At 41.0% G+C, this 27,254-nt stretch overlaps 1 pseudogene; it reads right to left on the minus strand.

The window, feature by feature from the left end:
- Positions 1-3,456: 3,456 nt before the first annotated feature.
- Positions 3,457-4,430, minus strand: LOC146545676 (uncharacterized; annotated as a pseudogene).
- Between the last annotated feature and the right edge of the window lie 22,824 nt (positions 4,431-27,254).

Raw genomic sequence — 27,254 nt, forward strand, 5'->3', positions numbered from 1 at the left:
GCTAGGAAAACACCCTTCAGCACCCACTGCCAGGCCCCCCCTGGAAGGGCCAGATCCCATGACTTCTGTAATGTATAGGGATAGGTACCTGGAATTGGAGCATTAACACTTTAACTCCCAGAGCACTACATGATGTTATTATGCGGAATACTGAAAACCAAAAAAGATAAAACCATGACATTACACCCCTTATTCCACATTACTACATCATGCTTAATATATATACATATATACAAACAAACAAACAATAGTTAAGATACACTACACACACGTCTCCATATATATATATATATATACATAGAACTACTGACTGCACTCCCTCAGCATCAAGTTTCCTTGTAGTACACATTGAACATCCCTGTTTTTCTGCATTACCCACCAAGTGAACGCAGGTCCCTGGGCAAAAACAGTTCCACGGAGAGGTTCCCAGAAGCTGGAAAGACCCAAACTGCTTTTCCCAACATGTTCTTTACATGTACAACAAGGACTTTATCTCCCTCTACAGTATGTAGGGAACTGGATTGGGTAGGACCATCACAATTGATAGATCCTCTGGTATTGACTAACCAGGTGGTGTCCGCCAAATGCTTCTCCCAGTGCTTAAATGTACCACCACCCATTGCTTTCAGCATAGTTTTTAACAACCCATTGTTCATCGTTCAGTTTTACCAGAGGCTGGTACATGGTAGGGAATATAGTAAATCCACTCAATGCCATGATCTTTGACCCAAGTATTTACAAGAGAATTTTTGAAATGAGTCCCATTATCTGACTCAACTCTTTCTGGGGTGCCATGTCACCACAGGGCTTGTTTCTCGAGACCTAATATGGTGTTTCGGGCAGTAGCATGGGGTACTGCATAGGTTTCAAGCCACCTAGTGGTTGTCTCCACCATGGTAAGCACATAACACTTACCATTGCGAGATCGTGGCAAGGTGATATAATCAACTTGTCATGCCTCCCCATATTTATACTTTTGCCATCGCCCTTCCTCCCAGAGAGGTTTCATACTCTTGGCTTGTTTGATTATGGCACATGTTTCACAATCATGAATAACCTGTGCAATAGCATCCATAGTTAAGTCCACCCCTCGGTCTCTAGCCCATTTGTATGTTGCATCTCTCCCTTGACGGCCTGAGGTCTCATGGGCCCATCGAGCTAGAAATAATTCACCCTTGTTCTGCCAGTCCAGGTCTATTTGAGCCACCTCAATTTTGGCAGCTCGGTCTACCTGATGGTTATTTTGCTGTTCTTCAGTAGCCCGACTCTTGGGCACATGAGCATCTACATGGCACACCTTTACAACCATATTCTTTATTCGGGCAGCAATATCTTTCCACAGGTCAGCAGCCCTTCTTTGCCAGTTATTTTGCTCCCACTGCTGTAACCACCCCCATAGAGCATTTGCCACCATCCATGAGTCAGTGTAAAGATAAAGATTGGCCACCTCTCCCGTTCAGCAACATCCAAGGCCAGTTGGACAGCCTTTACCTCTGCAAATTGGCTTGATTCTCCTTTCCCTTCAGTGGCTTCTGCAACTTGTCGTGTGGGGCTCCACACAGCAGCTTTCCATCTGCAATGCTTTCCCACAATACGACACGATCCATCTATGAACAGGGCATATGTCTTTTCATTTTCATTGTATGGTGGGGCCTCCTTAGCATACAATACCTCTTCTGCTGGTGACGTTCCAAAATTTTTACCTTCAGGCCAGTCCATGATCACCTCTAGGATTCCTGGACGGCTGAGATTCCCCATCCGTGCTCACTGTGTAATCAGTGCAGTCCACTTACTCCAAGTGGCATCAGTTGCATGATGTGTGGAGGGAACCTTTCCTTTAAACATCCAGTTCCGCACTGGCAGTTGAGGTGCTAGGAGGAGCTGTGTTTCAGTACCAACTACTTCAGAAGCAGCCCGAACCCCCTCATACACAGATAAGATCTCCTTTTCAGTTGGAGTGTAGCACTTTTCCGACCCCCTGTAGGCTCAGCTCCAAAATCCCAGGGGTCGGCCTCGGGTCTCTCCTGAGGCTCTTTGCCACAAACTCCAAGTGGGACATTTTCTCTCCAGCAGCAGTGTATACGATGTTCTTTATACCCTGTTCCATCCGTACTGGCCCTAGGGCCACAGCACAGGCTATCTCCTGTTTAATCTGCTCAAAAGCTTGCTGCTGCTCCGGGCCCCATGTAAACTCATTCTTCATTCGCGTCACATGATAAAGGGGGCTTACAATGAGGCTGTAGTTTGGAACATGCATTCTCCAAAAACCCACTACGCCCAGGAACGATTGTGTCTCTTTCTTATTAGTGGGTGGAGACATGGCACTGATTTTGTCAATCACATCTGTTGGGATGTGACGACGGCCATCTTGCCACTTTATACCTAGGAACTGAATCTCCTGAGCAGGTCCTTTCACTTTGCTCCGCTTAATAGCAAAACCAGCACACAGAAGAATTTGGATTATTCGCTCTCCTTTCGTGAAGACTTCTGCTGTATCGCCCCACACAACGATATCATCAATGTACTGCAGGTCCTCAGGAGAACTGCCCTGTTCCAATAAAGTTTGGATGAATCCATGGCAAATGGTCGGGCTGTGTTTCCACCCCTGGGGCAAACGATTCCAAGTATACTGAACGCCCCTCCATGTGAAAGCAAACTGTGGCCTACATTCTTTGGTCAAAGGAATGGAAAAGAAGGCGTTAGCAATGTCAGTGGTGGCATATCATTTGGCTGCTTTTGACTCTAGTTCATAGTGGAGTTCTAACATGTCCGGCATAGCAGCACTCAGTGGGGCTGTGACTTCATTCAGGCAACGGTAGTCCACCGTCAGCCTCCATTCTCCACTGGCTTTACGCACTGGCCATATGGGGCTGTTAAAAGGCGAGTGAGTTTTGCTGATCACTCCCTGACCCTCTAGTTGACAAATTAACTTACGAATGGGAAGCAAGGAATCCCTGTTGGTGCAGTACTGTCGTCTGTGCACCGTTTTTGTAGCAATTGGTACCTGTTGCTCTTTTACTCGTAGCAACCCCACAACAGATGGATCTTCTGACAGGCCAGGCAAGACAGACAGCTGCTTAATGTTGTCTGTCTCTACAGCAGCTATTCCAAAGGCCCATTGATACCCCTTAGGATCCTTGAATGTCCCCTTTTGAGATAACCGATACCTAGTATGCACAGAGCCCCTGGGCCAGTCACAATAGGGTTCTTTTGCCAGTCCTTACCAGTGAGACTTATCTCAGCCCCTAACACAGTCAATTCTTGAGAGCCCCCAGTCACTCCAGAAATATGGATTGATTCTCTCCCTTCATGACTTGAGGGCATCAGAGTGCACTGTGCACCAGTATCCACCAGTGCCTTATATTTCGGTTGTTCTGATGTGCCAGGCCATCGAATCCACACAATCCAATAAACTCTATTATCCCTTTCCCTTCCCTGACTGAGGGCAGGGACCCTCTATTCATTACCTGTAGTAACAGGAGCAACTGCACTGGTGGTTGATCTGCTTTGTAATTCTCTCACCTGTGCTCATAGTACAAGAGTAGCTTGGTCGTGCCATTTCCTCATGTCTTCTCCATGGTCATGTAGGTAACACCACAAAGCAATTTGTGATGTAGTATTCCTTACTGGAGCCGGAAAGCGTTTGCCTTTAACAGCTGAGATTTTTGATGGTGCATGTGAGAAGGAGGGTTCATCATCTTTAATTAGTTGGATTTGCATTAGTTTGATCAGCTCTTTCATTAGACTCTTTTGCTTATCCTGATCTTCATCAAGCATTTCTGATACTGGCACAGGTTTGTCACGATTAATCAGTAGAGACATTTGCTCCTGCATTTCATTCAGTTGGTCTGTTATTTGTGAGATGGCAGCAATGGAAACGTGAGTTGGGGGTAGCTGTTCTTCATAGTTTTGGAGCCTAAGAATCAATTCAAAAACTAAGGGTCTTCTCTGTTGGTCCTGATATCTGTCAAACGTTGCTGTTAGTGTACTGGCATATCTGTCTGGTGCTGTTGTGAGTTTCTGCCATATCTCAGGCGTCGTCCTCACTCAGGGTCGTGGTCTTGGCATGGGTGGTTAGGAACAAAGTTAGGGTCATACAACATTTCCACCACGGCTATTTCCCTCAAATACTGGATACCCTTTTCAACTGTATCCCACCTTTTCATCACAGGCTTCAAGCCATCTTTGAAGGGATACCTTTCCTTCACGGCTATTAACACTTGTTCCCAGAGGGCGGCAGCCCCCATCCAAACATTACTAATTCCTCTGTCAATAGCTGGATCTCTGGCAATGGCTCCTAGTTGGCAAGCTTCATTACCATCTAGAAACAAGCTACTGGCCCTGCTGTCCCAACAACGAAGCAACCAGGAAACAAGAGTTTCATTCGGGCGTCATGTAAAATTCTTTCTTGAGCCTTGGATTTCAGTCATCTTCAGAGGCCAACGAGTAGTAATAGAGACTTCCTCTTCATCACTCTCTTCTGCATATCTCTTAGTTTTTCCTTTTGCCTTTCCCAGTGATAGTGGTTCTGAGGAGGGCCCCTCACCTGGATCTTTCTCCACCTCCTCCTCCGTTTCTTCTTTTTTTTTCGTTCTAGAAGCGAGGATGCTCGTTTCCATTTCTTGCCTTCCACAGGAGCAACTGATATTGTTACTGGTGTCTCCTCTGGTTGATCAGATTTGACTTGGAGATTTTCCCCTTTGGCTTGAACCTCAGCTTGGAAACTCTCTCTCTCCAGAATAGTATTATATAGGGTGCGGTAAGCACAAGCCAAACCCCAAATAAGTTGTACCTTCTTAGATTTATGTAAGTTGCACTGTCCCTGACTCAAATACTGGCTTAGTTTCTTGGGATCCCATGGTTGTTCAAGAGTGAAATCCCATGACATTGTGGGTCTCCATGCTTCTAAGATTTTTCCTAAACCTCTCCATATTCCCTGCCAGTCAGCATTCTCTGGCTTTGGAGGAGACTCCTTCCACATAACACAAATGAACAGGAAAACATTCAGGAAGATTGATAACATGCACAGGGCTACGCCCACGAACATGAGTATTAACTCAGTATTCAAAAAACGTGTGACAAACTGAGAAGAAAGCCTGGAAACTGGTCTGAACATCATGTTGTTTGTAAAATTAGCCATTCCATCTGGGATGTAGTTTTTCATAAAATTAGCCATTCCATCTGGAATGTAAATGTCAAAATTCAAATCATACCACATTGCATATAGGTACCACACAGGTATCTCCATCAGAGCCCTTATTTGGCTATATATGAACACAATTCCACAACAAGTAATTATGACATTGATAATTGGCCAGTAAGTCGCGAGTAACATGATGGCTTTTAATCCCTTACACAGCGCCCCTACGATAAAGAGTGGGTTCATTGTGGTATCTGCTAAAAAGGAGTTAATGCATTGAAGCTAACAAGAGGAGGGAAAAAAAAAGAAAAAAAAGGAAAAAGGCACTGCCCAGACTAAGCAGTGCTCAAATTTTACAGATATCCCAGAATACTGGCAGCACGCCTAATCTTTCAAAGTCAAGGTTTCCAGCACAGAAACCTGAACTACTGCTAATGCTCCCTAACGAAGCTCTCTGAGAGCAGAGAGAGAGATTCGTTCTAAAAGCTAAAAAGCAGCTAATGCCCACATTCTCCACCAAAATCTGTCATGGAGTTAACTAGATCAACCTATGCCTGTGACAGGGGGGCAGTAGGCCCCTGCCCCCCCTCTCCTCCCCGGCCCCACAAAATGGGAAGGAAGGAAGGAAGGAAGGAAGGAAGGAAGGAAGGAAGGAAGGAAGGAAGGAAGGAAGGAAGGAAGGAAGGAAGGAAGGAAGGAAGGAAGGAAGGAAGGAAGGAAGGAAGGAAGGAAGGAGAAAAAAACAGCGGCAACAGTCTATGGAGGAAAACTTATTTTACTAACTATGATATTGGAATGCAAGATAACACAACATAATACAATCTAATTGAAATTGAGAATAATAAATCAAATAAGATAGGAGAGAGAGAGTTCCTGAGACCAAGTCAAACCTGTAAAGCTTGGAACGGCTAGGAAAGCACCCTACAGCACCCACTGCCAGGCAGTAAGAGACCACCCCACCCAGAAGGGCCAGATCCCATGACTTCCGTAATGTATAGGGACAGGTGCCTGGAATTGGAGCATTAACACTTTAACTCCCAGTACACTACATGATGTTATGATGCGGAATACTGAAAACCAAAAAAGATAAAACCGTGACATAAATCATCTTGATGAATATTTTTTTAAGTGAAAAATAAATTGTCTTTTCTTCATTCATCTTTGTTTCCCGAATAAAAGTCTTGTCTTGTCATTACTGGAATTCTACACCATGCTTGCATCCTGACTCATACATACAAATCAGCTGAAAAATGCTTATCTGTTTGTTTGGTTTTTTTTTTCCCATAAATTATCTTTTTGAGATATAATCTACAGGATTATTTATAGTTTATGTTTTTTACCTAATTTACTGTTCAGTAATGATAAAATATGTATTTTGGGGAGAATGAGTTGTAAAGGTAAAAATCAATGCATTTATTGTGGTACAGTCTTTTTGCAATATCTTGCTCCTGAATGTCCTGAATTATGCCCTAATCCCTTCTATAAGCTCATCTGACATCTCTCAGCAGTACAGTCCGTATGTCCCTTATTAACAACAAATTCACAAGTATAGTTATACCAAGAAGACTAGCAAACTATTATCTGTTTGAGGGAATAATTTACCATTATAAATTGCAGCAAAAAGCAATTTTGTCTAATTATACTCAGCATATTAAACTGTTAGCTTTTCCCTCATGGGTACTTAAACCACATTTTTAATTGTTATTACTGAAGTTAAAATGTCCTTCCATTTGGGAATGAGAAGATCCAAGTTTTGCTTTTGAATATATAGCCTTTACATAATAAAGAGTATCATAACGCTAGAGTATTCTTATAAATGTCTCCATATAAGTTTGGAAAAAAAGAAAAAAAAAGAAAAAAAAAAGGATTTTCCAAATTTTAATTTTAATGTGTTTTCCTTAATAATCAAAATATGTTGTTAATATAAACGGCAATAAAATAGTAAATATCTTCACTAATCTAGCACTTATCATTATCAGAGAATTGATGCTGCTAGCAGCTAAAAAAAAAAGTTGTTTCTCTTGAGTATGCACTTGTGAAAACATGAAATATTTCTCTGTTAAACAACAGCTAAAAAGCAAAGTTAAAACTATATTGAAAAAAACTATGAAAATAATGAATGAATGAGAAAAGCTGACAAAACATTCCTGAGAAAGCCCACTTGGAAATGTCTGTCAGTCATTACATTAAAAAAAAAAAAAAAAAAAAAAAAAGTGATTGATTCGGTAAACATATGAACTCTGAGTTTCATGATCACTTCTTGATTTAGAAAATAAAATTGATTTTTTTCTTCAATTTATTTTTCATCTTCCTGGATGACTTTTTACAATATGAGACTGTGGGGCTTCCACTAGAGTAGTGTATACAGTTCTGGGGTCCCTAAGTCAAGAAGGACATTGAGCTGTTGGAACAGGTCCAGAGGAGGGTCATGAAGGTGATCAGGGGGCTGGAGCACCTCCCCTATGGGGACAGACTGAGAGATTTTGGGCTCTTCAGCCTAGTGAAGAGAAGGCTCCAGGGGGACCTTATAGTGGCCTTCCAGGACCTAAAGGAAGACTACAGGAAAACTGGCGAGGGATATTTTATAAAGGAATGTAGTGACAGGATGAGGAGAAATGGCTTTAAACTGGAAGACGGTAGATTTAGAGTAGATTTTAGGAAGAAATTATTTACTGTGAGGATGGTAAGACACTGGAACAGGTTGCTCAGCAAGATTTTGAATGCCCCCCTCCAAAGGCATTCAAGGTCAGGCTGGATGGGACTTTGGGAACTTGGTCTAGTGAAAGGTGCCCCTGACAGGGGGGTTGAAACTGGATGATCTTAAAGGTCCCATCCAACCAAAACCATCCTATGTTTCTGTGATTCTATGATTCCTCCAGGAGAGAGAATGGTTACTGAAAGTGTTATAGACACATCTACTAATTCTTAATTCATAAGGTAGTTCTTGTTTTGTGCACCAGAGTCAAGAGGTCAGTGGATTTACATTACACAGTGTAAACAAGCCTAAATGAGCTGACTGAGAGATCATTTTCTTGATAAAAATGTGAGACAGGAAAGATGACTTCAGGGATGTTCTGGGTATCTGTTAGCATGTAAATAAAAAATGTCTATCAGTGAACTCCTATTTTATATTGACCTGAAGTGTCTTAAAATGATACTGCAGTCCAATTCTTGTGGAAGGTTGGTTGGAATGAAAGAAAAAAAAAAAAAAAAAAAAAAGGAAAAAAATAAAATGGAAGGAGAGGGGTGAGGAGGTGAGGTGAGGGAAGGGAAAAGGAAAAGAAAAATGGAAAAGGAAGGAAAAAAAGAAGGGAAGGGAAGGGAAGGGAAGGGAAGGAAGGGAAGGGAAGGGAAGGGAAGGGAAGGGAAGGGAAGGGAAGGGAAGGGAAGGGAAGGGAAGGGAAGGGAAGGGAAGGGAAGGGAAGGGAAGGGAAGGGAAGGGAAGGGAAGGGAAGGGAAGGGAAGGGAAGGGAAGGGAAGGGAAGGGGGAAGGGAAGGGAAGGGAAGGGAAGGGAAGGGAAGGGAAGGGAAGGGAATTTTTATTCTCTGCTGCTTACAAACCTTTGATGGACTGCCACAAAACAAAATCCATCCTAGATGCTCCTAGAAAGCTCCTTCCCCCATCCCTGTTTGTTACATATGCTTAAACTGAATTAACTTCCTAATAATTACTAAAGCAGTTCGTACTGTAACACTATCATATCACATAGCTATAATCTTGACTGTTTGGGCAGTTTGCAAGTGATAACTATCAAAGTAATAACTTTATTTATTTATTTATTTATTTTAATGTTTCACTGTATGACCTAGAGTATGCTTACAGTTACTTACCTTCTTGTAGCATGTAATAGGTGGTGTGATATTTGGCCTGGCAAAATTCTACTGAAGTTCTTGGAAACTTTCTGCCAACATCAATAGACATCAACAGAGCCTAAGGAAATCACACTGGCAGCTCTCCTGCTTAATCTCATCAAGACTGTTGAGATAAGTGCCTCGGGGGAAGCGGTCAACCCCGCGCCTCAAGACTTCCTACATCCGGAAGGATAGAAGGGTGGTTGTCATAGGCGACTCCCTGCTGCAAGGAACCGAAGGCCCTGTATGCCGGCCCGACCCTACCCGCAGAGAGGTGTGCTGCCTCCCTGGGGCTCGAGTCAGAGACGTTGCTAGGAGACTTCCCAGACTGATCTGCCCTTCTGACTACTATCCACTATTGATTGTACAGGCTGGCAGTGAAGAAGTTGGTAAGATAAGCCTGAAGATGACTTCAGGGGACTGGGGCGGGTAGTTGAAGGAACAGGTGTGCAGGTGGTTATTACATCTGTACCTTCAGTGGCAGGAAACAATAGTGGGATGAGACTAAAAACCCATCTCTTGAACAAATGGCTTAGGAGTTGATGCAAACGCAGGAGTTTTGTTTTTTTTTGATCACGGGGCAATTTACTCGGCACCTGGCATGATGGCTGCAGATGGAAGCAGCCTGTCTCCACGGGGAAAGAGGGTTCTAGCTGAGGAACTGGCAGGACTTATTGACAGGTGTTTAAACTAGGTATGAAGGGGGAAGGGGACAAAATGAGGACCGCTGGGACTGAGGGGGCAGTTCGAGGCTCCAAACAGAACTTGATGGGTGGAGACAGTGGAGTTCAAAGGCTTGGAGAGGGGTGGAGGGATGCTGCTTCTCTTAAGTGCCTGTATACTAATGCGCGTAGCATGGGGAATAAACATGAAGAGCTGGAGTTCTGCGTGCGGTCGCGAGGTCATGATGTCATTGCGATCACGGAGACGTGGTGGGACAGCTCGCATGACTGGAATGTTGTCATGGAGGGCTATGTGCTTTTTAGGAAAGATCGGCTGGCTAGGCGGAGTGGTGGAGTTGCTCTTTATGTGAGAGAGCAGCTAGAATGTATTGAACTTCACTTGGGGGAGAGTGATGTAGCAGTGGAGAGCTTATGGGTGAGAATCAAGGGGCAGGCTGGTAAGGGTGACACTGTTGTGGGTGTGTACTATAGGCCCCCTGATCAGGATGAGGAGGCTGATGAGGCCTTCCATAAGCAACTGGATGTAGCGTCACGTTCCCAGGCACTGGTGCTTATGGGGGACTTCAATTATCCAGATATTTGCTGGATGACCAACATGGCCAGGCACGCACGGTCCAGACGGTTCTTGCAGTGCATTGAAGACAACTTTCTGATGCAGGTGGTGGAGGAACCGACGCGGGGAGAGGTGTTACTGGACCTTATTCTCACCAACAGGGATGGACTTGTTAAGGAAGTAAAGGTAGGGGGCAGTTTGGGTTGTATCATGAGATGGTGGAGTTCAAAATCCTGAGTGGAAGAAGCAAAGCAATAAGTAGGATTGCTACCTATGGACTTTAGGAGAGCCAACTTCGATCTCTTCCGGGACCTACTTGGAGCTATCCCGTGGGCTCGGGTGTTAGAAGGTAAGGGGGCCTCTGAGAGCTGGTCAGCATTTAAACAGCTCTTCTTCCAAGCTCAGGATTGGTGCGTCCCTGTGAGCAAGAAATCGGGAAAAGGTGGCAGGAGACCTTTGTGGATGAGCAAAGAGCTCATGCGCAAGCTCAAAGGAAAGAAGAAGGTCCATGAAATGTGGAAAAAGGGTCTGACCATTTGGGAAGAATATAGGAATGTAGTCAGGGCCTGCAGGGATGCAACAAGGAAGGCTAAAGCCCACCTGGAATTGAATCTAGCTAAAGTGATAAAGGATAATAAAAAAGGCTTCTTCAAGTATGTTAATAGCAAAAGGAAAACTAGGGAGAATGTGGGCCCCTTACTAAGTGAGGGGGGGGGTCCTCGTAACGGGGGATGCTGAGAAGGCAGAGATACTGAATGCCTTCTTTACTTCCGTCTTCAGTGAAAAAGCTCTCCCGCAGGAATCCCACACCCTGGAGGTTAGGGAGAGGGTCTGGGGAATGGGAGACTTCCCTTTAGTCGGGAAAGAGGACGTGCGTGAGCGCCTAGGCAGTACTAAGGTCCACAAGTCCATGGGACCTGATGGGGTGCATCCACGTATGCTGAGGGAGCTGGCGGAGGTCATTGCCGAACCGCTCTCCATCATTTTTGAGAGGTCTTGGACAACAGGGGAGGTCCCTGATGACTGGAGGATAGCCAATGTCACTCCAGTCTTCAAAAAGGGCAAGAAGGAAGATCCGGGTAATTACAGGCCTGCCAGCCTCACCTCTGTCCCTGGAAAGGTGATGGAACAGCTTGTGCTGGATGCCATCTCCAGACAACTGGGAGAAAAGGAGGTTATCAGGAGTAGTCAGCATGGGTTCACCAAGGGGAGGTCGTGCTTGACCAACTTGGTGGCCTTCTATGATGCTGTCACATGCTGGGTGGATGGGGGAAGAGCAGTAGATGTAATCTACCTTGATTTTAGAAAGGCATTTGATACTGTCTCCCACAACATCCTTATAACAAAGCTGAGGAAGTGTGGGATAGACGAGTGGACAGTGAGGTGGGTTGAGAACTGGCTGACTGGCAGAGCGCAGAGGGTCGTCGTTGGTGGTGCAGAGTCTGGCTGGAGACCTGTAACCAGTGGTGTCCCCCAGGGGTCTGTGCTGGGGTCCGGTCTTGTTCAACACCTTCATCAATGACCTTGATGAGGAGATAGTGGCCACCCTCAGCAAGTTTGCTGATGATACGAAGTTGGGAGGATTGGCTGACACGCCTGAAGGCTGTGCTGCCATTCAGCGAGACCTGGACAGGCTGGAGATCTGGGCAGTAAGAAACCGGATGAGGTTCAACACAAGCAAGTGTAGGGTCTTACACCTAGGGAGGAATAATTGCATGCACCAATACAGGCTGGGGGATGAGCTGCTGGAGAGGAGCTCTGCAGAGAGGGACCTGGGTGTCCTGGTGGACGACAGGTTGGCCATGAGCAGTGTGCTAGCAGTGTGCCCTCGTGGCCAAAAAGGCCAATGGCATTCTGGGGTGCATTAAGAAGAGCGTGTCCAGCAGGTGGAGGGAGGTGATCCTCCCCCTCTACTCTGCCCTGGTAAGGCCTCATCTGGAGTACTGTGTCCAGTTCTGGGCTCCCCAGTACAAAAAAGACAGGGATCTCTTGGAAAGAGTCCAGCGGAGGGCCACAAAGATGGTGAAGGGCCTGGAGCATCTCCCCTATGAAGAAAGGCTACGTGAACTAGGTCTGTTTAGCCTTGAGAAAAGAAGACTGAGAGGGGACCTGATCCAGGTTTATAAATATCTGAGGTGTGTCGGCCATAGTGGTGAGGCCAGTCTCTTTTCAGTGGTACATGGAGACAGGACAAGGGGAAACGGACATAAGCTGCAGCACAGGAAGTTTCGCACGAATGTGCGTAAGAACTTCTTCACGGTGAGGGTGACGGAGCACTGGAACAGGCTGCCCAGGGAGGTTGTGGAGTCTCCTTCTCTGGAGATATTCAAGTCTCGCCTGGACGCCTACCTGTGTGACCTGGTGTAGGGAACCTGCTTTGGCAGGGGGGTTGGTCTCGATGATGTCTAGAGGTCCCTTCCAACCCCTACAATTCTGTGATTCTGTGATGAGCAGCCACTGTAGGGTACATTTTGTGCTTGAGTAGCATTTGAGATTATCTCCTATAGGATAAAATGATAAGAAAGCCATAGTGGTTCAGATCAGTATTGATCTTACCGGATAATAGCAGGAGAAAGAACAAAAGAAACAGGATAAGTGTGAAGTGATCTTTTCTCACCTAGTTGCTAGCAAACATTTCTGTGAGGTACTTGCTGATAATAAACCTAATATTTTTAAAAAATTTACTTTGAGTAGGGCTTATGGTAAAGGTTTTTGTTGTTGTTGTTGTTGTTTTTAATTCTGCCTACTAATTACTCAATTTTGAAAAGGCAAAGGAAAACAAAACAAGTTTTAAAAATATATAATTAAATTAAAAAGAAAAAAAAAATAGAATCACAGAATCACAGAATGTCCAGGGTTGGAAGGGACCTCAAGGATCATGAATCTCCAACCCCACGCCACATGCAGGGCCACCAACCTCCACATTTATTACCAGACCAGGCCGCCCAGGGCCCCATTCAATCTGACCTTTTACACTTCCAGGGACAGGGCAACCACAACCTCTCTGGACAGCCTGTTCCAGCACCTCACCACTCTCTCTGTAAACAACTTCCCACTGACATCCAACCTAAATCTTCCCTCTCTCAATTTAAAACCATTTCCCCTTGTCCTGCTGTTATCTATCCTTTCAAAGACTTTATTCCCCTCTTGTTTATAGGCTCCTTTAGGTATTGAAAGGCTGCAATGAGGTCAGCCCACAGCCTTCTTTTCTCCAGGCTGAACAAGCCCTGCTCCCTCAGCCTGTCTTTGCAGGGGAGGGCTCCAGTCCCCTGATCATTTTTGTGGCTCTCCTCTGGACCCTCTCCAACAGCTCTCTGTCTGTCTTGTACTGGGTGCTCCAGACCTGGACACAGTACTCCAGATTGGGCCTTACAAGAGCAGACTAGAGGGGATAATCAGAGTAGAGAGGGACAATCACTTCCCTGTTCCTGCTGGCCACCCTTCTTCTGATGAAGCCCAGGATACCATTTGCTTTCTGAGCTGCAAGAGCACACTGCTGGCTCATGTTAAGCTTTTCATCCTCCAGGACACCCAGGTCCTTCTTTGCAGGGCTAATCTATTCTCTAGCCCTTCTCCGCAGGGCTAAATCTATTTGTCTTCTGTGGTCATACAGACTTATGCTATTATTTTCAAGCAAGGGAAATCAATTTATCCTCTTTCTGTGAAACCTATTCCATATCCCTAGTTTTCTCCATCACTTTTTTTGTTCATTTTCTAGTTCTGTATTTAGGATCCAAGCAGCAACATGAAACTGTGACAGAGGAGGTTCAGACTGCGTATTAGGAAAAGGTCCTTCACTGAGATAGTGGATGGGCATTCTCTTCTCCAGGCTGAACAAGCCTCAGCCTTTTTTTTTTATAGGGAAGGTGCTCCAGCTCTCTGATCATCTTTGTGGCCTCCTCTACACTCACTCCAAGAGGTTCACATGTTTCTTGTGCTTGGGGGCCCCATGCTTGGTTGTAGTGCTCCAAGTGGAGGCTCATTGATATTTTAATAGGTATTTTTTTAAGCATTCTTACATAATGTGTTTTCTCTCTTTGTACCACTTCTACTATATTTTCTATGTACATTAATGAGATATTCGAGATTTAACTCAAGAAATGTTATTTACATTCAGAATTTTTGTGATTTTACTGAGTTGCCTCTAGCCATCATCTGTGTAATTAGAAACATTGTCTAATTTATTGTGTTTTAAATGTGGCAAAAAGATTTAAAATTTGTAGGGAGGAAAGTAAAAGATTTTTTTCTTTTTTTTTTACAAAAATGGATCCTATTTTTTCTATTTTAAATCTCAAAAATGCATGAAGTTATGAAAACAGAAATAAAGCCCACCACTTTTAATTAATTTAACACCTAGCCGAAGGAAATTAATATGATATTTTAAACATTTTAAGGATTTTTTTTTTTTTCCCCGTATTTTATTGGTAATGGACTGATTTTTAAGCAGATCCACCTGCACTATGTTGGAGAGAATGTAGGTTGGAAGTTTTTGTGCGCCTCTACAGTATCAATCACATAAATATTAATGAGAATAGAGGATGTCCTTAATAAATGTAGGACCATTTAATCAGTGACAAACACTATTACATTAAAGAAAGGACATCATCAAGGTATACTGAGATAGATGCATAGTTTCTTCTTGCTGGACTGATAAATGTGTTTCTGAATATGTATATATAATATATATATATATATAATATAAAATACTCAATGAACAGATATATTTAATCGTAAAGAGCTCAAAATACCACATTGCTAATGAAAAAATGTGTATATATATATATTCTTTTTTTTTCCTCTTTTCCTAACTGTAAAATATAGGTGAAATTAACTTCTGTTTTTAAATCACATAAAAATATACATGCCTTTCAGAGTCCAAGCCTGGAAAGTTCCAGTTTCAACTGTGGTATACTTATACCCAATTACCCAATATTCAATAGTTATAAAAAATAGTATGTATAATTTCAAGCTTATAGATGTATCACAATTAAAATATGTGTAAAAGCTGCTCCATGATCAAAGCTGGATCATTGGACAGTGCTCTAAAGTAAAATAAGGGTATTCATTTTATGTGCTGGAATTGCACTTAATCAGCTTTTTTAAAATAAACCTTTTTTCATGGAAAAAAATTCCAAACATACTTACAGACAGAAATAAAACAACTAACTGAAGTGCTCAGCACACATTTCCAGAAAACTGTGAAAAGTGAGGTTTAAAATGAACAGCAGATTAGTTCTGTTTAAATTCTATTGATACAACATGTGATTTTGAGGCCCCTTCTTATCCTGTTAGTGAACTGATCAGAATAGAGCTCTAGCCCTGGTTCTTGCATGTGGGATAAATGACCTGCTCTGGCTTGTCAACTTGTCAGTGAGTCTTGACCTAAAATATAGGCCTAACTTTTGATCCAAGTAACTTTTAGGATATTGGTTCCCCAGAGTGGACACGGATGTTACACAGTAGATGGGATTGATTCTGAAAAGAAAAAAAAATGCTTCCATATCATTGAAACAGAAACAAGAAACAGAAGCATTTTCTGGCCCCTTAGTGGAAAAATAAAAGGTGTGAAAAGCTTTTTCTTCCCATCTATTTAGTGGGCTGCAGCTCAAGAGATGTTACTTCAAGTATTCTCAAATTCTGAAAATAGACTCCACACCTCCTATCTAGGGAACAGAACATACTTCACATTGTCACTGAAATATGAATGGCAGAGCACTTAGAAATAACTTCTGATAAATAATAATGTAATAGGAACCTAACTAGTTAATTAACTTTGCAATACTGACAAGTTCACCTAACCAATATGAACAAACACTGTGACAATAAATATGCGAATATGTCTATAATACATTGGAGTTCTATTTTTTACAGAAACTAAATGTTGTTACGAAAAATGATTTAGAAGACTTGTGGATTTAAGGGGGGATGAGAGAAGTATGGTGGGAAAAATATTACTCACACTCTTACATTGTCTGGCAAACACAAAATAATTTGGTCTCTGTACATATAACTTTGATTTTGTATATATATATATATATCTATAAACATGTGCATGTATATATGTACATATATATAATGTCATTTTCCTATGTGCATTTTGCTCCCAATAAAATATGAACAGTGCAACATATATGTTTCGGCATACTGCATTCACCACAGTCTGCATCTTTGAATACACTAATGTATTCATTTTCCTATAGAGTAATCCTCACTCTATGGCTAACTGACTGCTTCAAAGTGTTTATATCAATAGCACAGTGGTGTCCTTATTCCCTCTTTACAAATAGGAAACATGAACTCTAAATATGAATTTTAGATCTCTAGATCTATATTGTAATACATATCTTCAAAATTCTGCTCTCTTGAAACTCATTACAGCTAACAGTACCAACATTTTGCAAATAAATTTTCTGGCATCAAAGTACACAGCAACTTCTTTAGAAAAAGTTGTGAGCAGGAAGTTTGAGATTGTTGTACAGCAAAGCCATTGAAATCTCCAGAAAATAACAAAATCCTCTCAATTATCTGGTTTTGATGTTTTCTTTTTTGTTGTTAATTCTATCTTCTAATTCTACAAGTTTTAGCTTCTACAGCATACTACTACAGCCTACTACAGGCCTTTCTATTCATGCAGGAAAGAAAGTTATCATGTATATTTAATAGTGAAAGATTATAGAATTGTAGAATTGTAGAATTGTAGAGTGGCTTGGGTTGGAAGGGAACTCAAGAATTATTAGGTTCCAATCCTCTGCCACAAGTAGGATTGCCAACCATTAGATCAAGTACTAGATTGCTAATGGCCCCGTCCAATCAGGCCTTGAACATCTCCAGGGACAGGACATCCACAAACTCTCTCAGCAGTTTGTTTCAGCACCTCACCATTGTCTCACTGGAAAACTTCCCCCGACATCGAATCTAAATCTTCCCTCCTTTAGTTTAAAACCATTCCCCTTGTACTATCACTTTGTACCCATGTAAAAAGTTTTTTTTCCTCTCCTGTTTATAATCTCCTTTTAAATAATAGAAGCCCACAATGAAGTCTCCCTGGAGCCTTCTCTTCTTCAGACTGTACAATCTGAGTTCCCTCAACCTTTCTTCACAGGAGAGATACTGCACCTCTCTGATCATTTTCATGGCCCTCCTCTGGGCCCTCTCTAAATGCTCCACATCTTTTCTATGTTGGAGACCCCAGATTTGAATGCAGTAATGCAGATAGGGCCTCATGAAGGCGAAGTGGGGAGGGATAGTCACCTGCCTTCCCTGCTGGCCACACTTCCTCTGATGCTAAGATGGTATTGGCCTTCCGGGCTGCAAGCACGCATTACTGGCTCATAGAATCACAGAATCATAGAATTGCTTGGGTTGGAAAAGACCTTCAAGATCATCGAGTCTAACCACAACCTAATCATAGCACCCTAACTAACAAGCCTCTGCTAAATCATGTCCCTGAGCACCACATCCAAACGGGTTTTAAACATATTCAGGGATGGTGATTCAACCACCTCCCTGGGGAACCTATTCCAATGCTTAACTACTCTTTCAGTAAAGAAGTTTTTCTTAATATCCTAAACTTACCCTGGCACAACTTAAGGCCATTTCTCCTCATCCTGTCACCTGTCAGCAGTGAGAAGAGACCAGCTCCGCTCTCGATATAAACACCTTTCAGATACTGGAAGAGAGCAATAAGGTCTCCTCTCAGCCTCCTTTTTCCCAGCCTAAATAGCCCCAGTTCATTCCTTCAGTCTCTCCTCTTAGGGCATATTCTCCAAGCCCTTCACAAGCCTTGTTGCCCTTCTTTGGACCTGCTCCAGCACCTCAATGTCCTTTCTGTACTGAGGTGAGCTTCTCCACGAGAATGTTGTGGGGGACAGTGTCAAAGTCTTTACTGAAGTCCAGGTAGACCACATCGACCTTACCTTCACCCACTAAGAGGGACACCTTGTCATAGAACGAAATCAGGTTTGTCAAACAGGATCTACCATTTGTAAACCCATGCTGACAGGGCCTGATCCCCTGGTTGACCTTTGACTGGTCCATGATGGCTCCCGAGACTATCCATTCCTTCCCCAGCACCAAGGTGAGAGTGATAGGTCTGTAGCTGCCAGGATCATCTTTCTGGCTCTTTCTGAAGATGGGTGTCACATTTGCCAGTGTCCAGTCCACTGTCACATCCATGGCTAGTCAGGACTGCCAAAGAATGATGGAGAGTGGCTTGGCAACCACATCTGTCAACTCCCCACATCTGTCAGCACTCTAGGATGCAATCCATCCAGACCCATGGACTTGTGAGCATCCAGCTTTCGGGCCTATTCTGTTCCCCATCCCTATCTACCAGTGCAGGGGGCTGTGTTCCCAGAGAGTAACAAGTCTTACTATTAAAGACTGAGGCAAAGAAGGCATTAAGTACCTCAGCCTTATCCTGATCCTTCATCACCAAGTTGCCCTTGGCATCCAACAAGGGATGGAGATTCTCCATAGCCCTCCTCTTGCTGTTGATGTATTTATAGAAATATTTATTGTTGTCCTTTACCTTAGTGGCCAAGTTCAGTTCTAGGTGGACTTTGGCTTTTCTAATTTTCTCCCTGCACAGCTTCATTACGTACCTGTAGTCATCACACCTGTAGCTTGCCCACTCTTCCAGAGACCATAAACTTTCGTTTTGCTCTTGAGTTCTAGCCAAAGGTCTCTGTTCAGCTAGCCCAGCCTCCTTGCCCATCGGCTCGTCTTCTGTGACTTGGGGACAGTCAGCTCCTGTACATTTAAAATTACTTCCTTAAAGTGTTCCCAGCCTTCCTGGGCTTCCACACTCTCCAAAACTACCTCCCAAGGGACCCTCTCAACCATGGTCCTAAAGAGGTTAAAGTCTGCCCTCTGGAAGTCCAAGGTGACAGTTCTGCTGTCTCCTCTCCGTGGTTCAACAAGGATTGAGAAATATAGCATCTCATGATCAGTAGTAGGCCCCAGACGGCCTCCAACCTTTACATCCCCTACAAGACCTTCTCTGTTAGCAAATAGCAGGTCCAGGATTTTGCTTCCCCTTGGTGGCTACTTCACAGCTGTGCCAGAAAGTTATCTCCTACACACTCTAGGAACCTCCAGGCTTGTTCCCTATCTGCTGCATTATAAGTCCAGTAGATGTCTGGGAATTTTAAGTCCCCCACAAGAACAAGGGGGAGAGACGTTGAGACCTCACCCAGCTGTCTATAAAGTGTCTTGTCCACTTCTTCATCCTGGCTGGGTGGTCTGTAGCAGACTCCCACAGTAAGTCTGCTTACTATCATCACCATCATTAATTTCCATACATTCGCATTCTTTCTTAACATAGAGGGCTACACCACCAACTTCCTGCTTTGCCTATCTCTTTTGAAAAGTTGGTAGCCATCCATCACAGCATTCCATCTGTGTGAGTCATTCCACCATGTTTCTGTGATGGTGACTATATCATAGATTTCCGACCACACAATGGCCTCCAACTCCTCCTGTTTATTACCCATGCATTAGGGTAAAGGTACCTGAGCTGGGTCTCCTTTTGAGTGGCAGTAGAGCTAATACCCTCTTGACCATACTCAGGTGTTTCCGTAGCCACCAACCTCACACCAACCCTCATGTTCTTCCTACAAAAGGGTGAGTTGTCCTCCTCCTTCACCAAAACACAAGACTGTGGGATCTTACTAGCACATATATCTCCTACAAGCACTGGCACGTTACATACAGGCTCTATACTAATGACCTCAGTTACAACCCACCTCCCTTTGTACCTCGTTTAAAGCTCTATCAATGAACCTTCCCAACTCCCATCTTAAGACCCCTTCCACTGGTGGGAGAAGCTACTCCTATCGGTTGCGAGCAGGCCTGATCTCATGCTAACAGAGCAGAGGTCAAAAAACCCAAACCCCTGCCAGGCACACCAGACTCAGAGCCAGGTATTAATCCGTTGGCCCATTGTATTTAGTCCTTCAACATTTCCTATAACTGGAGGGATAGAGGAGAACACAACTTGTGCTCCCGAACCCTTTACCTGTCACCCCAAGGCTCTGGAGTCCTTTTTCAAAGTCTCTAGGAAAGTTCTTCCTACATCATCACTGCCTACCTGAAACAACAATAGGGGATAGTAATCATGTTAAGTTTTTTATCCACCAGGACCCTTAAGCCCTTCTCAGCAGGGCTGCTCTCAGGGAATTCTTCTCCCTGTCTTTATAGATACCTGGGATTACCGCTACCCAAGTAAAAAATCTTGTACTTTGCTTGTTTGAACGTCGTTAGTTTCACATGGGCCCACCTTTTGAGTTTCTCAAAGTCCCTCTGTGTGGAAGCCCTTCTTTCTGCTGTATCAACTGCACCACTCAGCTTTGTGTCATCAGCAAATTTGTTGAGGGCGCATTTGATCCCAATATCTGTGTCATTGATAAAGATGTTGAAGAGTGGGCCAAGACAGATTGCTGGGGGACACCGTTCATCACTGGCCTCCAACTCGCCATATGACCATTGACCACAACCTTCTTGCTGCAATCTTCTGACCAATTCCTTATCCACTGAATAGGCCACCAAAAAAAAAAAAAAAAAAAAAAACCAAAAAAAAAACACGGTAACAATTCTCAAGTTACACTTTTTTAAAGCTGATGTTTGTGATGGTCTTTTAATTTGTGGGCTGAACAGACTTTCCTCCCTAAAGACTTACATGCATTACAAAAGGGCTTAGAACAATTTGAATGCTCTTTAGTACATTCAGATACACATATATTTATATTTTAGAAAATGAAATATAAATGCTTGCTTGTCAGTGACAGCTAATTAACATACTTGCTAAAGTTTTGTGCAAAGCAGTTTATAACCTACTCTTATCCAGTGCCCAAGGAATGAAGAACTATTTTTCTTATGCCAACAGGCCTCTCTGATTTGCATCTGCAGTTGGCAATGGTTAGAGACCAGGATAGCAGCTGGGAATTCATGTATAAAAGAATTGCTCACTTATATTCCTGTTGTCTTCTAGCCATGCTCTTTTTCTAAGCAAATTGTCAGCAAGGTGCCTATTGAAGGCCTAGGAAGCTCAAATCACTTTTAGAGCCACCAATTCATTTTCTGCATGAAGAAGTCCTCTAATTTTTCACAGCACTAGACTTGTTCAGGTGGTGTTGTGTAACCAATTTGCCAGAAAAACAGCCCTTGATTTCAGTTTTTTAATTATATAGAATAGTTTTTTCTCACTATAGGTTTCAATGCCTGTTGACTGCATCTGATTCCAATAGGTACACAAAGAACTACATTTTACCTCAGTATCATTTTTCATAAGAAATGAAAATAAACTCAGACATTACGTATTGCAATCTGGATTGGATTAGAAACCTCTAACACCTAGGGATAATTTTTAATTTTCTCCTATTTCCTAGAAAATATAAATTCCATAGCCAAATTCCAAAATATATAATTGAGTCAAAAATAAAGAAATCAGATATACGTTCGAGATACTTGTCTACTCCTATAAAATCCTCACAAAAGGAGAATGAATAATTCTAGGGGATTGCACCATTTGAAAAAGAATCACTTAATACATACATAAATGAAGAGTATTTTCTGCTCAGCACAAGAGATGACAGTAAAAGACACACACTATTTCTTCCAGTGCCTTATATTTCCCATTTGTTTTACTAAAAAATATGAGGAGAAAAGGGGAATTGTGTTTGGCTCTCTCTAACATGATAAATCTGTATCAGATAAAGTATCATTATTTCCTTTAAAGTTTCAGACTGCAAAATAGAATCTTTTTCCTTAGGGATGAAAAAAAGGAATTAAACTCTTGTAGGTACACTAGGTTAAATAACCCTAATGGCCATCACTTTGTCAACAATTGTTGCAACATACTTTGAAGATACTCCCTGGGATCCCTTCCTGTGACTCTTCAGATGAGAAACCTATAGGAATTGTATAAAACTCCTTTCTGGTCTGCTGTCAGGAAAATGAAGTCATGAGGATATGAGAGAGAGCTCAAATCAAGATGTGAAGTCAGGACTTGAGATGTATGAAGTATATTTATATTCCCTAGTCTTGATAACGTCATGCATGCTGCTGATTGGATAATCAGTTTGAATGGGGTTGACAGCTGGGTGGGAATCTTATAAATATTAAAAAGTATTATAAAACTCACTCATTTTTACTAACACATGACCACTATCCTGTGCTATAATAAACTTATGAACAGATTATGTCCAATTCCTCCTTTAGGTGCTAATATTTGAATATGTATGCAGAGGACACTAGTCTATACAAGTCCTTCCTATTGTCCACAGTCTTCTAGTCTTCTGAGTGCCATGATTGACTAGATAATCTTTTCAGAATCATCTCTCTCTCTCTCTCTCTCTCTCTCTTTATTTATTATTATTATTTTTTTTTTTTTTTTTTTTTTTTTTCATTTGTGAACAAATTGCACTATGTGAATCCCAGATTCTTCTGAGTTCTGATAATAGTTTGTATTCTAGCTTATTTACTCTTGTTTTGGGCTGGTGCTAATTGAATGACAAATTTTGTCTAGAAAAAGGAGATTTCTTGAAAAACAAACAAAAAGTTAATTTCTTGTGGTTGTTGCATGCAAGGCTAAAGGCTTTCCATCTGTTTACCAACCTGTCTTCACAGTGTGCAGCCCGCTGTCCTTACAAGACATTTTTGATACTTTCTATGACAAATAGGAGAAAAGAAAAATGTGTTCCATCTGACTAACTGACGATTTTTATACATTTCTCTGCTCAAGCTTGGTTCAAAGGACCACTGCTTTGCTAAGCAATTTCAAAAATTGTCCTCATAAGAAAAACTGTATGAAAGAAAAATATTAGATAGATTTCAACATATCTTTTTGCTTCTAGAATGATACAAAATAGAAAGAATAAATTATAAAGTTTTTTTGTTGTTGTTTGAAAAATAGTTTTAGTTCAAAGTAAAAAGTAATGATGATAATTAAAATAAGTAATTGAAATGACAATCAATTTATTTATAATTATTTTTAGATTTTATTAGTCTCTTTTAGGACAATGATTTCGTGAACATCTCCAGGGCAAATAAAAATATATGATTTTGTTGATTAGGTCATAAAAAATTACAGATTTTATGATCCTTGGTTGAATTTTCCTTATAAAAACAAAAAAATACCTATCTATCAAGTGTATAATATGAGTATATAACTGTGACCTGGTTTTGGATTCACTATTACCAAATCAATAAGAATTTCAGAATGATCTGTCCATAACAGTCTGGTCTATATCTTTGTGGCATACAGAACTAAACAGTGTTTCTCTACAATGTGTTTGAAAGAACCACAGAACTGCTCTTATTTAGGTATTACAGACATTTTAAAGATCATTTAAAAGGATTGGACACTAATTCAGATATTAAATAACGAGAGTGGAAATCTGTTATGCATATTGATGCCTGAGAAGAAAGGATGAATTAACGTTTTACTTAAGAGATAAAAATAACTAGATAGCATTTGGAAATTCTTTTTTAATTATTTTTAAAGAAAAATAAATGGACAATCTGTCAGAAACAGATTTTGTTACACGTAGTTGCCAAAGAATAGTAGGCATTCTTAATCCCGTGTACTTGTAGAAAAATTTAAATTCACATATAAAGATATGTATAACTTGTAAACTAAACCAGGAATTTTACAGTTACTGGTAAGTCTCAAAGATACTGTATCTTTACTCATAAAAAGAACTTTTTTTTAATATATTTTTTACTTTTTTGGGTGAAGGAAAACTTCTGTTTTTAAAGTACTGTTTTGAATACATTTTATATTGTGCACTTCTCCACTTTAAGGAAATATGTGGGACATAGAAAATGTTTTTGAGAAAGTAATTTTTGCACTGTTTGCCTCCAGTGAAAACTTAAGAAGATAAAAAATCTCCCTGGTTAAAGAAATCTGGTCTTTATTAAGTTAATTCTAGACTTGTAAAGTAATAAGAAATGATGAAAACAAGTATTACCAAAATGAGACACCAAAAGATAAGAGTCAACAATTCAGTTACTAAACATAATAATTAAATGATTTACATCTTTCTAATAAATGCCAGGATTTTTTAAATTATTATTACTTTTTTTTTTTTTTAAATGAGGTCTGCTCAGTGGACCATGCAATAATTATCTGATCATCTGAAATAATCATCAGTATTTACCTGATCATTCTATTCTTCCCTTTGTTTCACCTTTTATCTTCAATGATATATCTATAGAAAATGTTAGAGCATATATTTTCAGAATTATCTATCTGGATACTTTCTACTTGTTTAATCAAAATTAACAAAGTCAATAACCATCTTTATTAAATCAGTTGATTAATTGTTTTTTGTTTGTTTGCTTCTTTGTTTGTTTGTTTCAAAATACAAAGAGGATACAGCAGACCAAATCAAAAGAAAAACAGCAAAAACAAGATGAAAAGCAAAAACAAAAGCCTTTTGAGATCTTTTTTTTTTCCCTCATTTTTGTTGGATTATTCGTTTCTGAATTCAAATGACATTTAAATATGTTGTACCTTCATAACCTTACCTATTTAACCCTCTTCTAAAGAAACAAAACAAAAGAAATCAAAAAGAAAATTCAAAGAAGTAATACAAAAAAGATGGAGAGAGTCTTCTTTCAGTAATGCCCTGTGACAGGACAAGAAACAAGGAGCACAATCTGAAGCCCATGAGGTATCATCTGAACACGAGGAAAATTCATGCTTTTATTTCCACAATTTTATTTTATGTACATCTGTATACACATAGATAGATATCATATACAAATATATTTTCATACATATGCACATCCAAGTACTGTTATAGAAAGGTATTTTTTCAACAGTCATATTTAGAGAGAAAACATCTTTAAAGTTTTGTCTTCTGAAAACATAAGATTCTTGGTATCTGAATCTTAAAAAACAAATTATGTCATCATTATACCAGTCAGATTCCACGAAGACTCCTTAGGACAGCTGAAATATCTTCACCTTACAGCACTTAATTATTCTGTTGCTAATTTAGGTGGATTATTGTATAAACACTCAGCAATCCCCTGGACAGCATGTAAGATTGACTGCATTTAAATACAAGGAAGCATAACAAGTCTCTCAAGTCTTTTGAAGAATAGCACACATTAGATGCAGTTAAGGTTTATTCAGTAATAGTTATCTTAAATCACTGTTTCATGAACTGAATTATAAACAAGACATCTAGCTTGTAGCACCTGTTTGCACGCATTTTTTTTTTTTATATATATAACTTAGACAGCAAACCAATCAGCAAACAAATACTAACCTAGTGCTTCTCTTCCTGCACTATTCAGTATGAATAACTTAATGTTTTGGAGCTAATTATAGCTCGTTAACCCTGAGCTATAGGATGAAGAGAATATATGAGGAGCAGCTGAAGCCACTTGGGTTCTTCAATCAAGAGAAGAGGAAACTAAGGGGGGGGGCTTCCAGGTGAGCTACCGCTTTGTCATAAGCAGAGGTGCGGGAGCTGGTCTATGCACTCTGGTGATAGCAACAGGACCTAAGAGAATGATATGAAGCTGCATGAATAGTTGGTCAGGTTGGGTATTAAGATAAGGTTCTTCACAGAGAGTTGGAGCTGAACTGGAGATTATCTCCTACGAGTAAAGGTAAAGGGAGAAGAGTCTGTTTCTTCTGGAGAAGAGAAGACTGAGAGGAAATTTAAATAATGTGTGCAAATATTATAAGAGAAGGATGGGGCCAGGCTTCTTTTTTTTTTTTTTTTTTTTTTTTTGTGGTGCCTGGCTAAAGGACAAGAGGCAAAGGGCTCAAACTGAAACAAAGAAAATTCCATCTGCACGTGAGAAAATGTTCTTCGCTATAAGGGTGACTGAATATTCCATAGAACAGATTGTACAGAGAGGTTGTGGAGTCTCTTTCTCTGGATATATTCTAAATGCACCTGGGTGTGATTCCTGTTGACATGCTCTAGTTACTCTGCATGAAGCAGGGGTTTGGACTAGGTGATTCCAAATGGTCCCTTCCAACTTCAGTCACTTTGTGATTTTGATTCTGTGATTTTTAAAGAGAATGGCTGAGCACTAAAAATAGTCCTCCTGCCTGAGGAAGTGGTTACAGTACCAAGGCTGCATGAGTTCAAGAAGTGTTTGCATTACACTCTTGGAAATATGGTTTGAAATTTGGATGGCCCTGTGTGGATCCAGAAGTGGAACTTGGAGATGCTTAACCCAGCAGACAGATAAACACCATACAGCCTTTTGCTTTCTTCCCCCCACCCTTCTGCCCCAAATGAGATGGGGGAGAGAATTATTGTTATTTTTTTTTTTTGGGGGGGGGAAGGGGAGGGGAAGGTGAATTCATGGGTTGAGATGAAATCTATTTACTAAGACAAAAGGAACAGAATTGTTCATGAAACACAGTTTCCTTCCAATTCTGTGTTGGCTTTTAGCTTGTACAAAGTTTGATATTGTAGATATTTGGAAATGGAATAGGAATTCAAAAAGAAACAAACAAACAAAAAAAAGTAATCCTTTCTCTTTCTAGACCTTATAAAATACAAAAAATAGGTTTTCTCAGATGGGTGGTTTAACCCTATCAGAACAGCTTCACAGGATTTCTAAGATAAAAATAAAGTTGTCATTAATTCTCTGAATGTGAGATATACATTTGTAGAAACTATGTATGAAAGATAAGCACCAATTGCCCCTTTATTTTCAAGCACTTACACAGATCAGAAATCATACTTAATCTGTTGGAAACATGGTTATCTTTAAGGAGTTGATTCATATTTTCCAGATATTATTATTTTCTTCTCTCCTTAGAATTCTAAAAATATCAGAAGCAAATGCACATAAAAAGACCCCCAAGGACTGAGATAATTGCCTTTGTTGGACAAAAAATGAAATAAAAATTGCAACAAATGTCCATGTGCACTTGGTAGAAAATCTCTTCTTTGCCCAGGGGATAATTCAGTGTGAATATATAAAACCTGAAACTTCAAAATAAAAGAAAGCAAAATAAAGCAACAAAATGCACAGTTAGCATGCAGCA

The sequence above is a fragment of the Meleagris gallopavo genome, chromosome 1 (genome assembly GCF_905368555.1).
Source record: "Meleagris gallopavo chromosome 1, MGAL_WU_HG_1.1, whole genome shotgun sequence".
In the NCBI taxonomy this organism is placed as follows: domain Eukaryota; kingdom Metazoa; phylum Chordata; class Aves; order Galliformes; family Phasianidae; genus Meleagris; species Meleagris gallopavo.